Genomic DNA, 13,716 nt, shown 5'->3' with positions numbered 1-13,716 from the left:
ATTGTTAATGTATCATTTTTTTAAATCCACATGTACAGTATTCACATGGGCCAGATGTTTAAACTTGTTAAACAAATTTTGGGTTACTACATGATTTCATTTGTGTTATTTCATAGTTTTGATGTTTTCATTATTATTCTACAATATAGAAAATAGTAAAAATAAAGAAAACACCTGGAATGAGTAGCTGTGTCCAAACGTTTGACTGGAACTGTATATACAGTATATACTGTATATCAAATAATTAAACATGAATAACAACTCAATAGAATTATTGAGTTCCACATGACTCATTAAGAATGTCTCTATTATAGAAAATGCCTTGCTGTCTTTATTTGATTGATTCAAGATGACAATACAGATGACATGTGGAACATCATGTTGTTACGGTGTTCCGCCTCTGACTTCTTTCCCTTCACAGACACCTTCCTCATAATCATATTACATCATTGGTTTGTGAGCACAGAATGTACTGTATATACCTGTAAGTATTTGACAACTAAATAAGAAGTAAACATTGCTTTTCGACATCACTGAAAATTCAAAATTACCAACAATTCATTCCATTCACTCCTATTTTCTAATTATAAAATGTTTTTGTCATGGAAGATTTTCTGTTATTATGGGGATAAACACATTTCAAGAGCACCACCACAGCACAGATTAATATTTGAGAAAAATTCTATTTAGTCAGATTTACAGGTTACACATTTGGTATTCTCTAGACGAGCTTACATACAGTAGCTAAACTCAGCAAAAAAAGAAACGTCCCTTTTTCAGGACCCTGTCTTTCAAAGACAATTCCTAAAAATCCAAATAACTTCACAGATCTTCATCGTAAAGGGTTTAAACACTGTTTCCCATGATTGTTGAATGAACCATAAACAATTAATGAACATGCACATGTAGAATGTTCGTTAAGACACTAACAGCTTACAGACGGTAGGCAAGTATGGTCACAGTTATGAAAACTTAGAGGACACTAAAGAGGCCTTTCTACTGACTCTGAAAAACACCAAAAGAAAGATGCCCAGGGTCCCTGCTCATCTGCGTGAACGTGCCTTAGGCACGCTGCAAGGAGGCATGAGGACTGCAGATGTGGCCAGGGCAATAAATTAAACAAAAGCAAAGTTCTAGCTTTTTCAAACAGAAATTTGCATCCTGTAGCACTAATTCCAAAAAGTTTTGGGACACTCTAAAGTTCATGGAGAATAAGAGCACCTCCTCCCAGCTGCCCACTGCACTGAGGAAACACTGTCACCACCGATAAATCCACGATAATCGGGAAATTCAATAAGCATTTCTCTACGGCTGGCCATGCTTTCCACCCTGATACCCCAACCTCGGCCAACAGCTCTGCACCCCCCCGCAGCAACTAGACCGAGCCCCCCCCCCCGCTTCTTCTTCACCCAAATCCAGACAGCTGATGTTCTGAAAGAGCTTCAAAATCTGGATCCCTACAAATTAACTGGGCTAGACAATGTGGAACCTCTCTTCCTAAAATTATCCGCCGCCATTGTTACAACCCCTATTACTAGTCTGTTCAACCTCTCTTTGGTAACATCTGAGATTCCTAAAGATTGGAAAGCGGCCGCGCTCATCCCCCTCTTCAAAGGGGGAGACACTCAAGATCCAAACTGTTACAGACCTAAATCCATCCTGCCCTGCCTTTCTAGTCTTCGAAAGCCAAGTGAACAAACAGATCACAACCATTTAGAATCGCACCATACCTTCTCCCCTTGCAATCTGATTTCTGAGCTGGTCACGGATGCATCTCAGCCACGCTCAAGGTACTAAACAATATTATAAACGCCATCGATAAAAGACAGTACTGTGCAGCCGTCTTCATCGACATGGCTAAGGCTTTTGACTCTGTCAATCATCATATTTTTATTGGCAGACTCAACAGCCTTGGTTTCTCTAATGACTGCCTTGTCTGGTTCACTAACTACTTCTCAGATAGAGTTCAGTGTGTCAAATCAGAGGGCCTATTGTCCGGAACTCTGGCAGTTTCTATGGGGGTGCCACAGGGTTTAATTCTCGGGCTGACTCTTTTCTCTTGCTGCGGGTGATTCTCTGATCCACCTCTACGCAGAAGACACCATTCTGTTTACATCTGATCCTTCTTTCGGACACTGTTAACAAACCTCCAAACCTTAACACTCCTTCCGTGGCCTCCAACTGCTCTTCAATGCTAATAAAACGAAATGCATGCTCTTCAACCGATCGCTGCCCACACCCACCCGCCTGACTAGCATCACTACTCTGGACAGTTCTGACTTAGAATATGTGGACAATGACAAATACTGAGCTGTCTGGCTAGACTGTAAACTCTCCTTCCAGACTCATTAAGCATCTCCAATCCAAAATTAAATAAGCCTCCTTCACTCATGCTGCCAAACATACTGACTATCCTACCGATTCTCGACTTCGGCGATGTCATTTACAAAATAGCCTCCAACAGTCTACTCAGCAAATTGGGTGCAGTCTATCACAGTGCCATCCGTTTTGTCACCAAAGTCCCATATACTGCACTCCACTGTGACCTGTATGCTCCCGTTGGCTGGACCTCGCTACATATTAGTCACCAAACCCACTGGCTCCAGGTCATCTATAAGTCTTTGCTAGGTAAAGCTCCACCTTATCTCAGCTCTCTGGTCACCATAGCAACATCCACCCATAGCACCCGCTCCAGTAGGTATATTTCACTGGTCATCCCCAAAGCCAACACCTACTCTGGTCACCTTTCCTTCCAGTTCTCTGCTGTGACTGGATCGAATTGCAAAAATCACTGAAGCTGGAGACTTATATCTCCCTTACTAACTTTAAGCGTCAGCTGTCAGAGCAGCTTATCGATCGCTGCAGCTGTACACAGCCCATCTGTAAATAGCCCATCCAACCAACTACCTACCTCATTCCCATATTTGATTTTGTTTTTCTGCTCTTTTGCACACCAGTATTTCTACTTGCACCTCATCTGCACATATATCACTCCAGTGTAAATTGCTAAATTGTAATTACTTTGCTACTATTGGCCTATTTAGTGCCTTTACCTCCTTACTTCATTTGCACACACTGTATAGATTTTTCTATTGTTATTGACTCTACATTTGTTTATCCCATGTGTAACTCTGTGTTGTTGTTTAAGTCACACTGCTTTCCTTTATCTTGGCCAGGTACCAGTTGTAAATGAGAACTTGTTCTCAACTGGCCTACCTGGTTAAATAAAGGTGAAATAAAACAATAAAATACTGTTACTTTAGATTTTGACCCCCTCTTTGTTTAGGGACACATTATTCCATTTCTGTTGGTCACATGTCTGTGGAACTTGTTCAGTTTATGTCTCAGTTGTTGAATTTTGTTACAGTATGTTCATACAAATATTTGCACATGTTAAGTTTGCTGAAAATAAACACAGTTGACAGTGAGAGGAAGTTTCTTTTTTTGCTGAGTTTATATATAGACCCCAGGCCCCAATCTTAATGGGCCAGTGGACCAAAACAAGGGTTAATGTGTTACCATTGGACAAAGAGGTGCAGCTATGTTTGACAGGTAACTATCAGTGGTGATGTCATACAGGTTGGCAGAGTACAGCAACAACTTCAGTCAAAACCAAAACAATTCATTTTGATTTTACTTAAGTGGTCAGTGTGTCACAGGGTTAGTTTAAACCAAATTCACACCCCCTCACCAGCCCCCCCTCATTTTATGAACCCTTGACAACCTATATTTACACAGTAACTTTAACTCCTGTAATGGCGCTGTGAGTGTCTCTCCATCTATTGTCCAAAGGTGTTTCTGCAGAAAAAGAAAACCTGCTCTTTAGATACAGTATAATTACTATTCACAGCATGAATGGACAATATGATACCTCATCTAGACATGATCAACATGATGACATGATGAAGTCTTTTGTCTGTAATGTATTTGTCGTTGTGTCGGACACCCAGTAAGACTAATGGGGATCCTAAATGAAATAAAATCAGTGCAGCTGTGGTGCACAGAACACCATTTTGGAGTTCATGCTGTTACTGTATATAGGCCACCTGATGTGAATGTATTGCCAGATGAATGCTATTGAAGGGTGGTGTTGCTTGTTATCCTAATGAAATAGCCAACTAATTCAGTCATACCACAGAGTATAAAGTATTAATAATAACCCACTGGGCACAAACTGGTTGAATCAACATTTTACACATGTTTACACATCATTTCAACAACAGAAATCATTATGATGACATTGGATCAGTGTGAAAAACTGACTGGATCTGTTAAAAAAATAATTAGTGTCAAGGAATTTTGAAAACGTTTGTTTTGTTCACTCAATCCCTTCAAACCTTTTTTTCTTTCACTTCTCTTTTTCAAGTGTGCATTACTTGCTCCTCGGCGCTCTCCTCTCCGTAGCCCTCCTTGGTGTCCTCGTCCTTGGTGTCCACAGGCCAGGAAGCACCCATTATCCTTCACCTTCTGGCTGTACAGAGCCTCATCACACACCTAGAAAACAATAGAATATAACTGATGTCCATCCGAGGATTTTTCTTTGGCAGCATCATGCAAGAATTCTACCAATGATAAGAACACAACAGAAAGGGGATTCACATGGTCACTTAGGCCTGGCAGGTGCTGAGTAAAGGCTGGATGAGGTGTAGAATAATACTTGCAGACTGAGTGTGGGGTCGTTCTGTTTGAAGAGGAAGTCCCAAATGTCGCGTATTCGTTCCATTCTGATGGCGAAGAATAGAGGGTCGTACTGGACTCCATCAGCCTTCTGACAGATAGACTGTATGCGATCTCCGGCAACCAAGAGGTCATTTTACATTAGGTCAATATTACAGGAGGGGCCAAATCACTGGTTATATGTATTAGAACCTAAAAAAGAGTGTAATTTATCCATCTGTGAAGTAGCTATATCATTGGTCTGTATTATGTTGTTTCAGAGGGACCCTTTACTTTGTCCACATGATGTCTTCGGACCAGATATGGGCTTTCCAATCGGCTACAGTCAGGAAGTTCTTGAGGAAGAACGGGTTCTTTTGCAGGGCGTAGATTGGGCCGTGAGGACCGCTGTACGTGCACACTATCTTCTCAGGTGGGCTCTTGGCCTTTTGGTTACATGAGACCAACAGCCCTTGCTCTGTTCCCACCATAAACGTTGTGGTCTGGATAAGAAAAAGAAAAAACATCAGGTTAAATTTGAGGTCTTCCTTATGTACAAACACAAATAGATGACATACTAGATCTCCCACTTGGACCAGTTCATACAAAAAGACGTTAGGCGAATCCACACTCTTAATTCATCAACAGTGAAACAACAGAAGGATAGTCCAGTCTAGAGAGCCTCAGCACCATAGTGGTCTCAAACTCCAGTGAGATCACCCCTAGGGCATTGTCCAGATTGCACTTCTTTTTAGGGTCTAGTACCAGCCTCTCTGTGGGCTCGCTCATCTTACGAATGTCCCACCCTAGCACCTTATAGACAGAGACCAGTGGTCAACTCAGGGCCGATCAGTCACAGTCTCCTTGCCTTCAATAGATGCATTATTACATAACTTCTGGCTATGGCCAAATGGCAATTGAAGGTCAGAGAAAGTGCACCTGTCCCGAACCAAGAGTATCAGACTTCACTGCCCATGAGTCCTGAGCGTTTAGTGCCACCCTGGCCTATTGTTCCTGCTTGGCTTGAGAAAGGGATAAGGTGACAAAGGCTTTTATTGCTTCTATTGGAGGCTTGGTTCACCTGGCCGTCCTTAGACGCAGAGAAGGTATCGGTTCCAGTCTTTGACTGCAACCAGATGACTTTGTAGACAGGGTCTCTGTGGCTCTGCTCTAGTGTGGACATTTCCACTGGCTAGCTGCCCTTGCGAGTGTCCCAATAAGCTGCTCAGACATTTTACTTTGTGTACTTTCACAAACACACATACATGCATGCATGCACAAAACACACAAATGACAAGAACACACAACACAACTATTAACTGTCAGAGCCTAAACAAATATCTAGAGGCAATGTACTTAAATGCTCAAAAGAGCATCTGGACAAATCCAGACATTACATAACTGGAACCTTTATGACATTTACAAATAGCTGCAGTCTGGAGTTGGATGACTTGACTATAGCTCCAAAGTTCTTTACACTGCACAGTAATCTCCTAAGGACATTGTTCCTGAGCTGACAGGAAGCATGATACAGCTGTTGAAGGACCCACCGATCTGGCCATTGTAGCTACCTCCGACCAGGATGTGAGTCTTTGGGGGTTTGTATTTCAGACAGACCAGTGGAGAGACAGGTTTCAGGGTCATCTCTGGCTTATTGCGATTCTCTGAAGAGGCAACACAGGGGATTCAATTAATTAATACTAGTAGTCCACTTTAACTTTCTGAACTATCAATTAAGATGGCAAATTAGTAAATCTCACTGCCACAGCTATTGCAATGATAATCCCTCTGTTAGAAAGGAAAATATAAATGAAAGAGATGTTTGAGTCATACACCTACCAATGTTCCATATATCAGAGTTGTCTTTAGAGACTTTCAGGAACTCCAATGAGGAGTAGGCCACAGCCAGCTTGCGGCTGCCATCGGGATGCCAGGACAGACTGGTGGCAGTGTGTTATATCTTGTTCGGGTCTCTGTAAGATCAAAAACCACTCAGACGGACACAATACACTGGTAATATACATAATTTGTGGATTCTATGTTGAACGATAGGTTAATAGAGGTCATGGAAGCACTTAAAAACATTGATGGTTTTGACTCCAACACATCCTCCTCCTCACCTTCAAAGTACTCCTGGTAGATGTTGATGGCATTGTTCTGCTTGATGCTGTGCTCCATGTTCTGTGTTCACACGGGAGGAACAGAGGAGGGCTGTGATCAGAGATAGAGAGGAACACTCTTCTTGCTCTCTCCCTTTCAGAACTGGTCATTTTCTCTATCTATCACACTACCGCAGCAACTAAGAAATGGCTTTGGGGCAATGTAGATTACGTTTTTATATTTTTTATTTAACCTTTATTTAACTAGGCAAGTCAGTTAAAACCAAATTCTTATTTACAGGGACGACCAAGATTCAGGCCCAGTTAACACCCATACTCTTACGATAAGTGCCACGGGATTCTTACTGACCAGAGAGTCAGGACACCCATTTTATGTTCCATCCAAAAGACAGCAACTTACACAGGGCAATGTCCCCCCCAAAAAATGTTATCAGAGAAAAGAGTGCCTCCTACTGGCCCTCCAACACCACATCCAGCAGCATCTGGTCTCCCATCTAGGGACCGACCAGGACCAACCCTGCTTACTGTAGCTTCAGAGGAAAGACATCAGTGAGATGCAGGGTGGTATGCTGCTATAGGACGTATTATTTAGATATGGCATAATGTCATACACTAGTGATTAATTCAATAAAATGATATTGAAAAATCTTTATGACCCGGGTCATATCGTGGCTACTTGACTGGCTGATGTCTGTCACGCACTGCCCAGCTGCATGATGGTGCTGAAATAATGCTAGTCTTTCTCCACTTTCTTCCTGAAGCGGACAGTCTGCTCCATCTCCTGGGGGTTGACGTCCTTGGGCCAGCCTCCCTCCACATGGTTTATCACCCTGGTCTCTGACTCAAAGCGCTCTGTGTTCACCTACAGAGAAAGGGCCAGGCAGGACAGGCAGGATTCAGCACACACCGTACACTCAAAGCTGTAGTGGCCTAGTTACAGACACACAGTCTGTCTGAATAAACAGTGTTGGATTGAAATGTACATAGGCTGCCAGATGTGTCTTATTATCTCATAATGAAGCAGCAGCTGTTTTTATCCAACACAGTGGTTCCCAAGCTTTTTATAGTCCCGTACCCCTTCAAACATTCAACCTTCAGCTGCATACCCCTCTAGCACCAGGTTCAGCGCACTCTCAAATTTTTTTTTTTGCCATCATTGTAAGCCTGTCACACACACACTATCCAATACATTTATTAAACATAAGAATGAGTGTGAGTTTGTCACAACCCGGCTCGTGGGAAGTGACAAAGAGCACAAATTATAATATAATAATAAATCATTTTGCTCAGGGCACAAATTATAATAATAAATCATTTTGCTCTTTATTTAGCCATCTTACAAATAAAACCTTATTTCTTCATAAAAAAATGTTGAATAACTCACCACAGGTTAATGAGAAGGTTGTGCTTGAAAGGAAGCACACAACTCTGCAATGTTGGGTTGTATTGGAGAGTCTCAGTGTTAAATCATTTTCCACACACAGTCTGTGCCTGTATTTAATTTTCATGCTAGTGAGGGCCGAGAATCCCCTCTCACATAGGTAAGTGGTTGCAAAGAGCATCAGTGTCTTAACAGCACGATTTGCCAAGGCAGGATATTCTGAGCGCAGCCCTATCTAGAAATCTTGCAGTGGCTTCTGATTAAATTAAATTTTCACAGAACAGCTTGTTACAATTTCGATGAGGCTCTCTTGTTCAGTTATCGGTAAGTGGACTGGAGGCTGGGCATGAAAGGGATAACGAATCTCTTTTGCGTCGTCCGTTTCAGGAAAGTGCCTGTGTAATTCCGCACCCAGCTCACTAAGGTGCTTTGCTATATCACATTTGACATTGTCCATACAATGATGGAAAGACCTGTGTGTTGTCCTTGTTAAAGCAGACAGAGAAGAGCACCGACTTCTTAATCAAAGCCTCAATGATGTCCCGCACATTGAATATAGTTGCGGAGAGTCCCTGTAATCTTAGATTCAGATCATTCAGGCGAGAAAAAACATCACCCAGATAGGCCAGTCATGTGAGAAACTCATCATCATGGAAGACAAGTGAAAATGATGGTCAGTAAAGAAAACTTTAAGCTTGTCTCTCAATTTAAAAAAAACATGTCAATACTTTGCCCCTTGACAACTAGCACACTTCTGTATGTTGTAAAAGCGTTACATGGTAACTGCCCAAATCATTACACAATGCAGAAAATACACAAGAGCTCATGGGCCTTGCTTTAACAAAGTTAACCATTTTCACTGTAGTTTCTAAAAGGTTTTTCAAGCTGTCAGGCATTCCCTTGGCTGCAAGAGCCTCTCAGTGGATGCTGCAGTGTACCCAAGTGGCATTGGGAGCAACTGCTTGCAAGCGCGTTACCACTCCACTATGTCTCCGTCATGGCTTTTGCGCCATCAGTACAGATACCAACATATCATGACCACCAAAGTCCATTTGATGTCACAAAGCTGTCCAGTACTTAAAAATATCCTCTCCTTTTGTCCATTAGAGATGGTATGTGTCTCTCAGGACGCAGGCCTTAATTTTTTTTACCATTTATCCATTTTCGAGCAAACAGAACGAGCAGCAGCTACGTTTGGCTACATACAGTGGCAAGAAAAGGTATGTGAACCTTTTGCAATTACCTGGATTTCTGCATAAATTGGTCATAACATTTCATCTCATCTTCATCTAATTCACAACAATAGATAAACACAGTGTGCTTAAACTAATAAACGCACAAACAATTACACGTTTTCATGTCTTTAATGAACTCACTGTGCAAACATCCACAGTGCGGGCTGGGAAAAGTATGTGAACCCTTGGATTTCTAACTGGTTGACCCTCCTTTTGGCAGCAATAACCTCAACCAAATATCTTCTGTAGTTGCGGATCAGAGCTGCACAACGGTCAGGTGGAATTTTGGACAATTCCTCTTTACAAAACTGTTTCAGTTCAGCACTTTTCTTGGGATGTCTGATGTGAACTGCTCTCAAGGTCATGCCACAGCATCTCAAATCAGGTTTAGGTCAGGACACTAACTGGGTCACTCCAGAAGGCGTATTTTCTTCTGTTGAAACCATTCTTTTCTTGATTTACTTCTGTGATTTGGGTCGTTGTCCTGTTGCATCACCCAACTTCTGTTGAGCTTAAATTGGTGGACAGAGAGCCTTACATTCTCCTGCAAAATGCCTTGATAAACTTGGGAATTCATTTTTCCGTAGATGATAGCAAGCTGTCCAGGCCCTGAGTTAGCAAAGCAGCCCCAAACCATGATGCTCCCTCCACCATACTTTACAGCTGGGATGAGGTTTTGATGTTGGTGTGATGTGCCTTTTTTTCTCCACATATAGTGTTGTGTGTTCCTTCCAAACAACTCAGCTTTAGTTTAATCTGTCGCCAGAATATTTTGCCAGTAGCGCTGTGAAACATCCAGGTGCTCTTTTGCGAATCTCAGACTTGCAGCAATGTATTTTTTGGACAGCAGTGGCTTCTTCTGTGGTGTCCTCCCATGAACACCATTCTTGTTTAGTGTTTTACGTATCATAGACTCACCAACAGAGATGTTAGCATGTTCCAAAGATTTCTGGTAGTCTTTAGTTGACAATCTAGGATTCTTCTTAACCTCATTGAGCATTCTGCGCTGTGCTCTTGCAGTCATCTTTGCAGGACGGCCACTCCTAGGGAGAGTAGCAACAGTGCTGAAATTTCTTCATTTACAGACAATTTGTCTAACCATGGACTGATGAACATCAAGGCTTTTAGAAATACTTTTGCAACCCTTTCCAGCTTTGCGCAAGTCAACAATTCTTTTGAGATCTCTTTTTGTTCGAGGCATGGTTCACATCAGGCAATGATTCTTGTGAATAGCAAACTCCCTTTTTGTGAGTGTTTTTTTATAGGGCAGGGCAGCTCTAATGAACATCTCAAATCTCGTCTCATTGATTGGACTCCAGGCCATCTCCTGACTCCAATTAGCTTTTGGAGAAATCATTAGCCTAGGGGTTCATATACTTTTTTCAACCTACACTGTGAATGTTTAAATGATGTATTCAATATAGACAAGACAAATACTATAACTTGTGTGTTATTAGTTGAACCACTGTTTGTCTATTGTTGTGACTTAGATGAAGATGAAATCAAATTTGATGACCAATTTATGCAGAAATCCAGGTAATTCCAAAGGGTTCACATACTTTTTCTTGCCACTGTTTGGACCGTTAGTGGAATTCCCACAAGAGAGTAACGGTTAATGTCATTGGATGTTAATTATTTGACATTGTATTGTTATTTCACTGAACACGAGATGGTTTAATTTTATTTTTGGCTTGAAACGAGGCTACTCAGGCAAGAAAAAAACATCACACAAATGTATAGCCCCGTTGGAAAATATAAATGGACTGTTTGAAAATGTGAATCACATTTTTATTTGACGTACCCCGACGGCATTGCACGTACCCCTGGGGGTCTGCACAATTTTTTAGGAATAAAGTTTGGGAATAAATGATGTAACACAAACCTTGCTGATATGACACTCAACATACCCAATTAAAACTGGTGCGTTGCTCAAGTCTTGTGAAGTTGTTAGGTTGTGTAATAAATGATAATACTGCTACAGGCCAGTCAAGTTCTTCCACACCGAACGACAAACCATGTCTGTATGGACCTCGCATTGTGCACGGGGGAATTGTCATGCTGAAACAGGAAAGGGCCTTCCTCAAACTGTTGCCACAAAGTTGGAACCACAGAATCGTCTAGAATGGAACTAAGTGGCCTAGCCCGAACCATGAAAAACAGCCCCAGAACATTATTGCTCCTCCACCAAACGTTGCAGTTGGCACTATGCATTAGGGCAGGTAGCGTTCTCGGGGCATCCGCCAAACTCAGATTTATCCATCAGACTGCCAGATGGTGAAGCATGACCACTCCAGAGAACGCGTTTCCACTGCTCCAGAATCCAATGGCGGTGAGCTTTACAACACTCCAGACGACGTTTCCTATTGCGCCTGGTGATCTTAGGCTTATGTGTGACTGCTCGGCCATGGAAACCCCTTTCATGAAGCTCCTGACGAACAGTTATTGTGCTGACGTTGTTGTTGCTTCCAGAGGCAGTTTGGAACTCAGTACACAGTAAATTTATAGTGGGGCAAAAAAATATATACTTATTTTCCACCACAATTTGCAAATAAATTCATTAAAAATCCTACAATGTGATTTTCTGGATTTTTTTCTCAGTTTGTCTGTCATAGTTGAAGTGTACCTATGATGAAAATTACAGGCCTCTCATCTTTTTAAGTGGGAGAACTTGCACAATTGGTGGCTGACTAAATACTTTTTGCCCCACTGTAATGAGGATATGACATAATCCCATGTTCACTTGTCATTTGTGCAACCAATATCTTGACCATATCGCATCTTCTGCTATCTGTTAGGCTTTTTGTCCAAGCATACTCATTCATGATCCTCTCTCCTCAAGGTTTGTTCTTCAGAATGTCTTCAATCATCTAAGTCAGAGTAATTTAAAAAAGGAACAGGAGCTGCTTGCAGAGGAACTCAACGAATCTAGCAATCATGTTAACATTTAACTGGTGTGAATAACACTGTAATTATAACAATTTAGGTGGAAACATCCATTATTATAATTAGAGGACTTTTGCTAATGACAAGCGGAATGCAAAAATGTAACATTTGGAATTGATTAGACCCACTACTGTTATAAAAGGGGTGGGAGAGGTGAGCACAGAAACAAAGACCATTTTAAAAATGTCAAAATGAGAAAAGAAATCAGCAGATATATCTGCTTGTCTTACATTTCAGAACATGTGTTAGGCTAGCCAGGACTGTATGGATGAATGTGAAGCTCTAAGCTAATAAGCAACTCACCATCAGGATTTGGGTCTTGGGGTAAACAAATCTCCAGCACACCAAGGTCTTGTTGGAATGTCAAATGTATTGGCAACTGTGTACACAAAATAAGATTGCACAACCTTATTCATCAAATATGTTTTTGTTTTTTTGAGAGAAAAACCAGAATAGATGACAGAAATCAAGAGGTCATCTTTACGTGAACATCATATCCCCAAAACTGACTTAGTACTTCTTTCCACATCAATTCCAATTATATGCAGTCTACAACCTGTCTTCTACTGCCACGCACTGAATTATTATAACAGCAGTCTGAGTATTATAGCAATACACCACAGATAACTATCAACACTGAGATTGTAGCTGCTTACAAATGTTAGTGTCACTTATTCTTTAAAACCCTTCATGACCGGCAAAGACAATGAGCATAATCAGACAACTCCCAAAACATAAACCAATCTTTGACTGATCTGTGATCTGGGGAGGCACAAGTTCGTTTTCTATTCATTACCAGCAAGGAAATCTGCAATCAATTTGACAGTAAATATAAAGTAAGTATATTTAAAGTGTGTCAGTATAAGTGTGTTGTTCCATAGGATATTGTGTGAAATGTGAAACTTTTCACTCACCACAATCCAAAAAGGAATTGAAGGTCAGTTGCGTACAGCCTGCATCCTTGATGACAAGAAAAAGTTAATTTAAATTGCATTAACACAAATAACGTTATGCACAAATTACAAGAGAGCAGTACTCTGTTTAGAGTAAAACACGTGTTGCATCGACCTGCCTGCCGCTAAGTACTGTCTACCAACAGCTCTCTTTTCACAGTAAAACGCACCTGTCTTACCGACCAAACAACAGCTAAAAACGGTCTAATAGCTCTAAACTTGAGTGAAACACACATGTAGCACAGACCAACTGCCGCTAACTGTCTGCTAACAGCATTTCAGAGTAAAACACATGTTGCACTGACTAACCCGCTGGCAGTAGTCAGTGAAGTCCGCTAGCTACTGATAATAGCTAATAACGCTCTGTTGAAAATGTACAGCAGGTGATGCACCGATCCACTGGGCGTACATACTGTCCATAAACCACT

General features: G+C 41.4%; 1 pseudogene; it reads right to left on the bottom strand.

Moving 5' to 3' along the window:
* Positions 1–4,245: 4,245 nt before the first annotated feature.
* Positions 4,246–7,863, bottom strand: LOC135524918 (dynein axonemal intermediate chain 2-like; annotated as a pseudogene).
* Between the last annotated feature and the right edge of the window lie 5,853 nt (positions 7,864–13,716).

This window comes from Oncorhynchus masou, chromosome 31 (assembly GCF_036934945.1).
Source record: "Oncorhynchus masou masou isolate Uvic2021 chromosome 31, UVic_Omas_1.1, whole genome shotgun sequence".
In the NCBI taxonomy this organism is placed as follows: Eukaryota; Metazoa; Chordata; class Actinopteri; order Salmoniformes; family Salmonidae; genus Oncorhynchus; species Oncorhynchus masou.
This window is presented reverse-complemented; position numbering and strand designations above follow the sequence as displayed.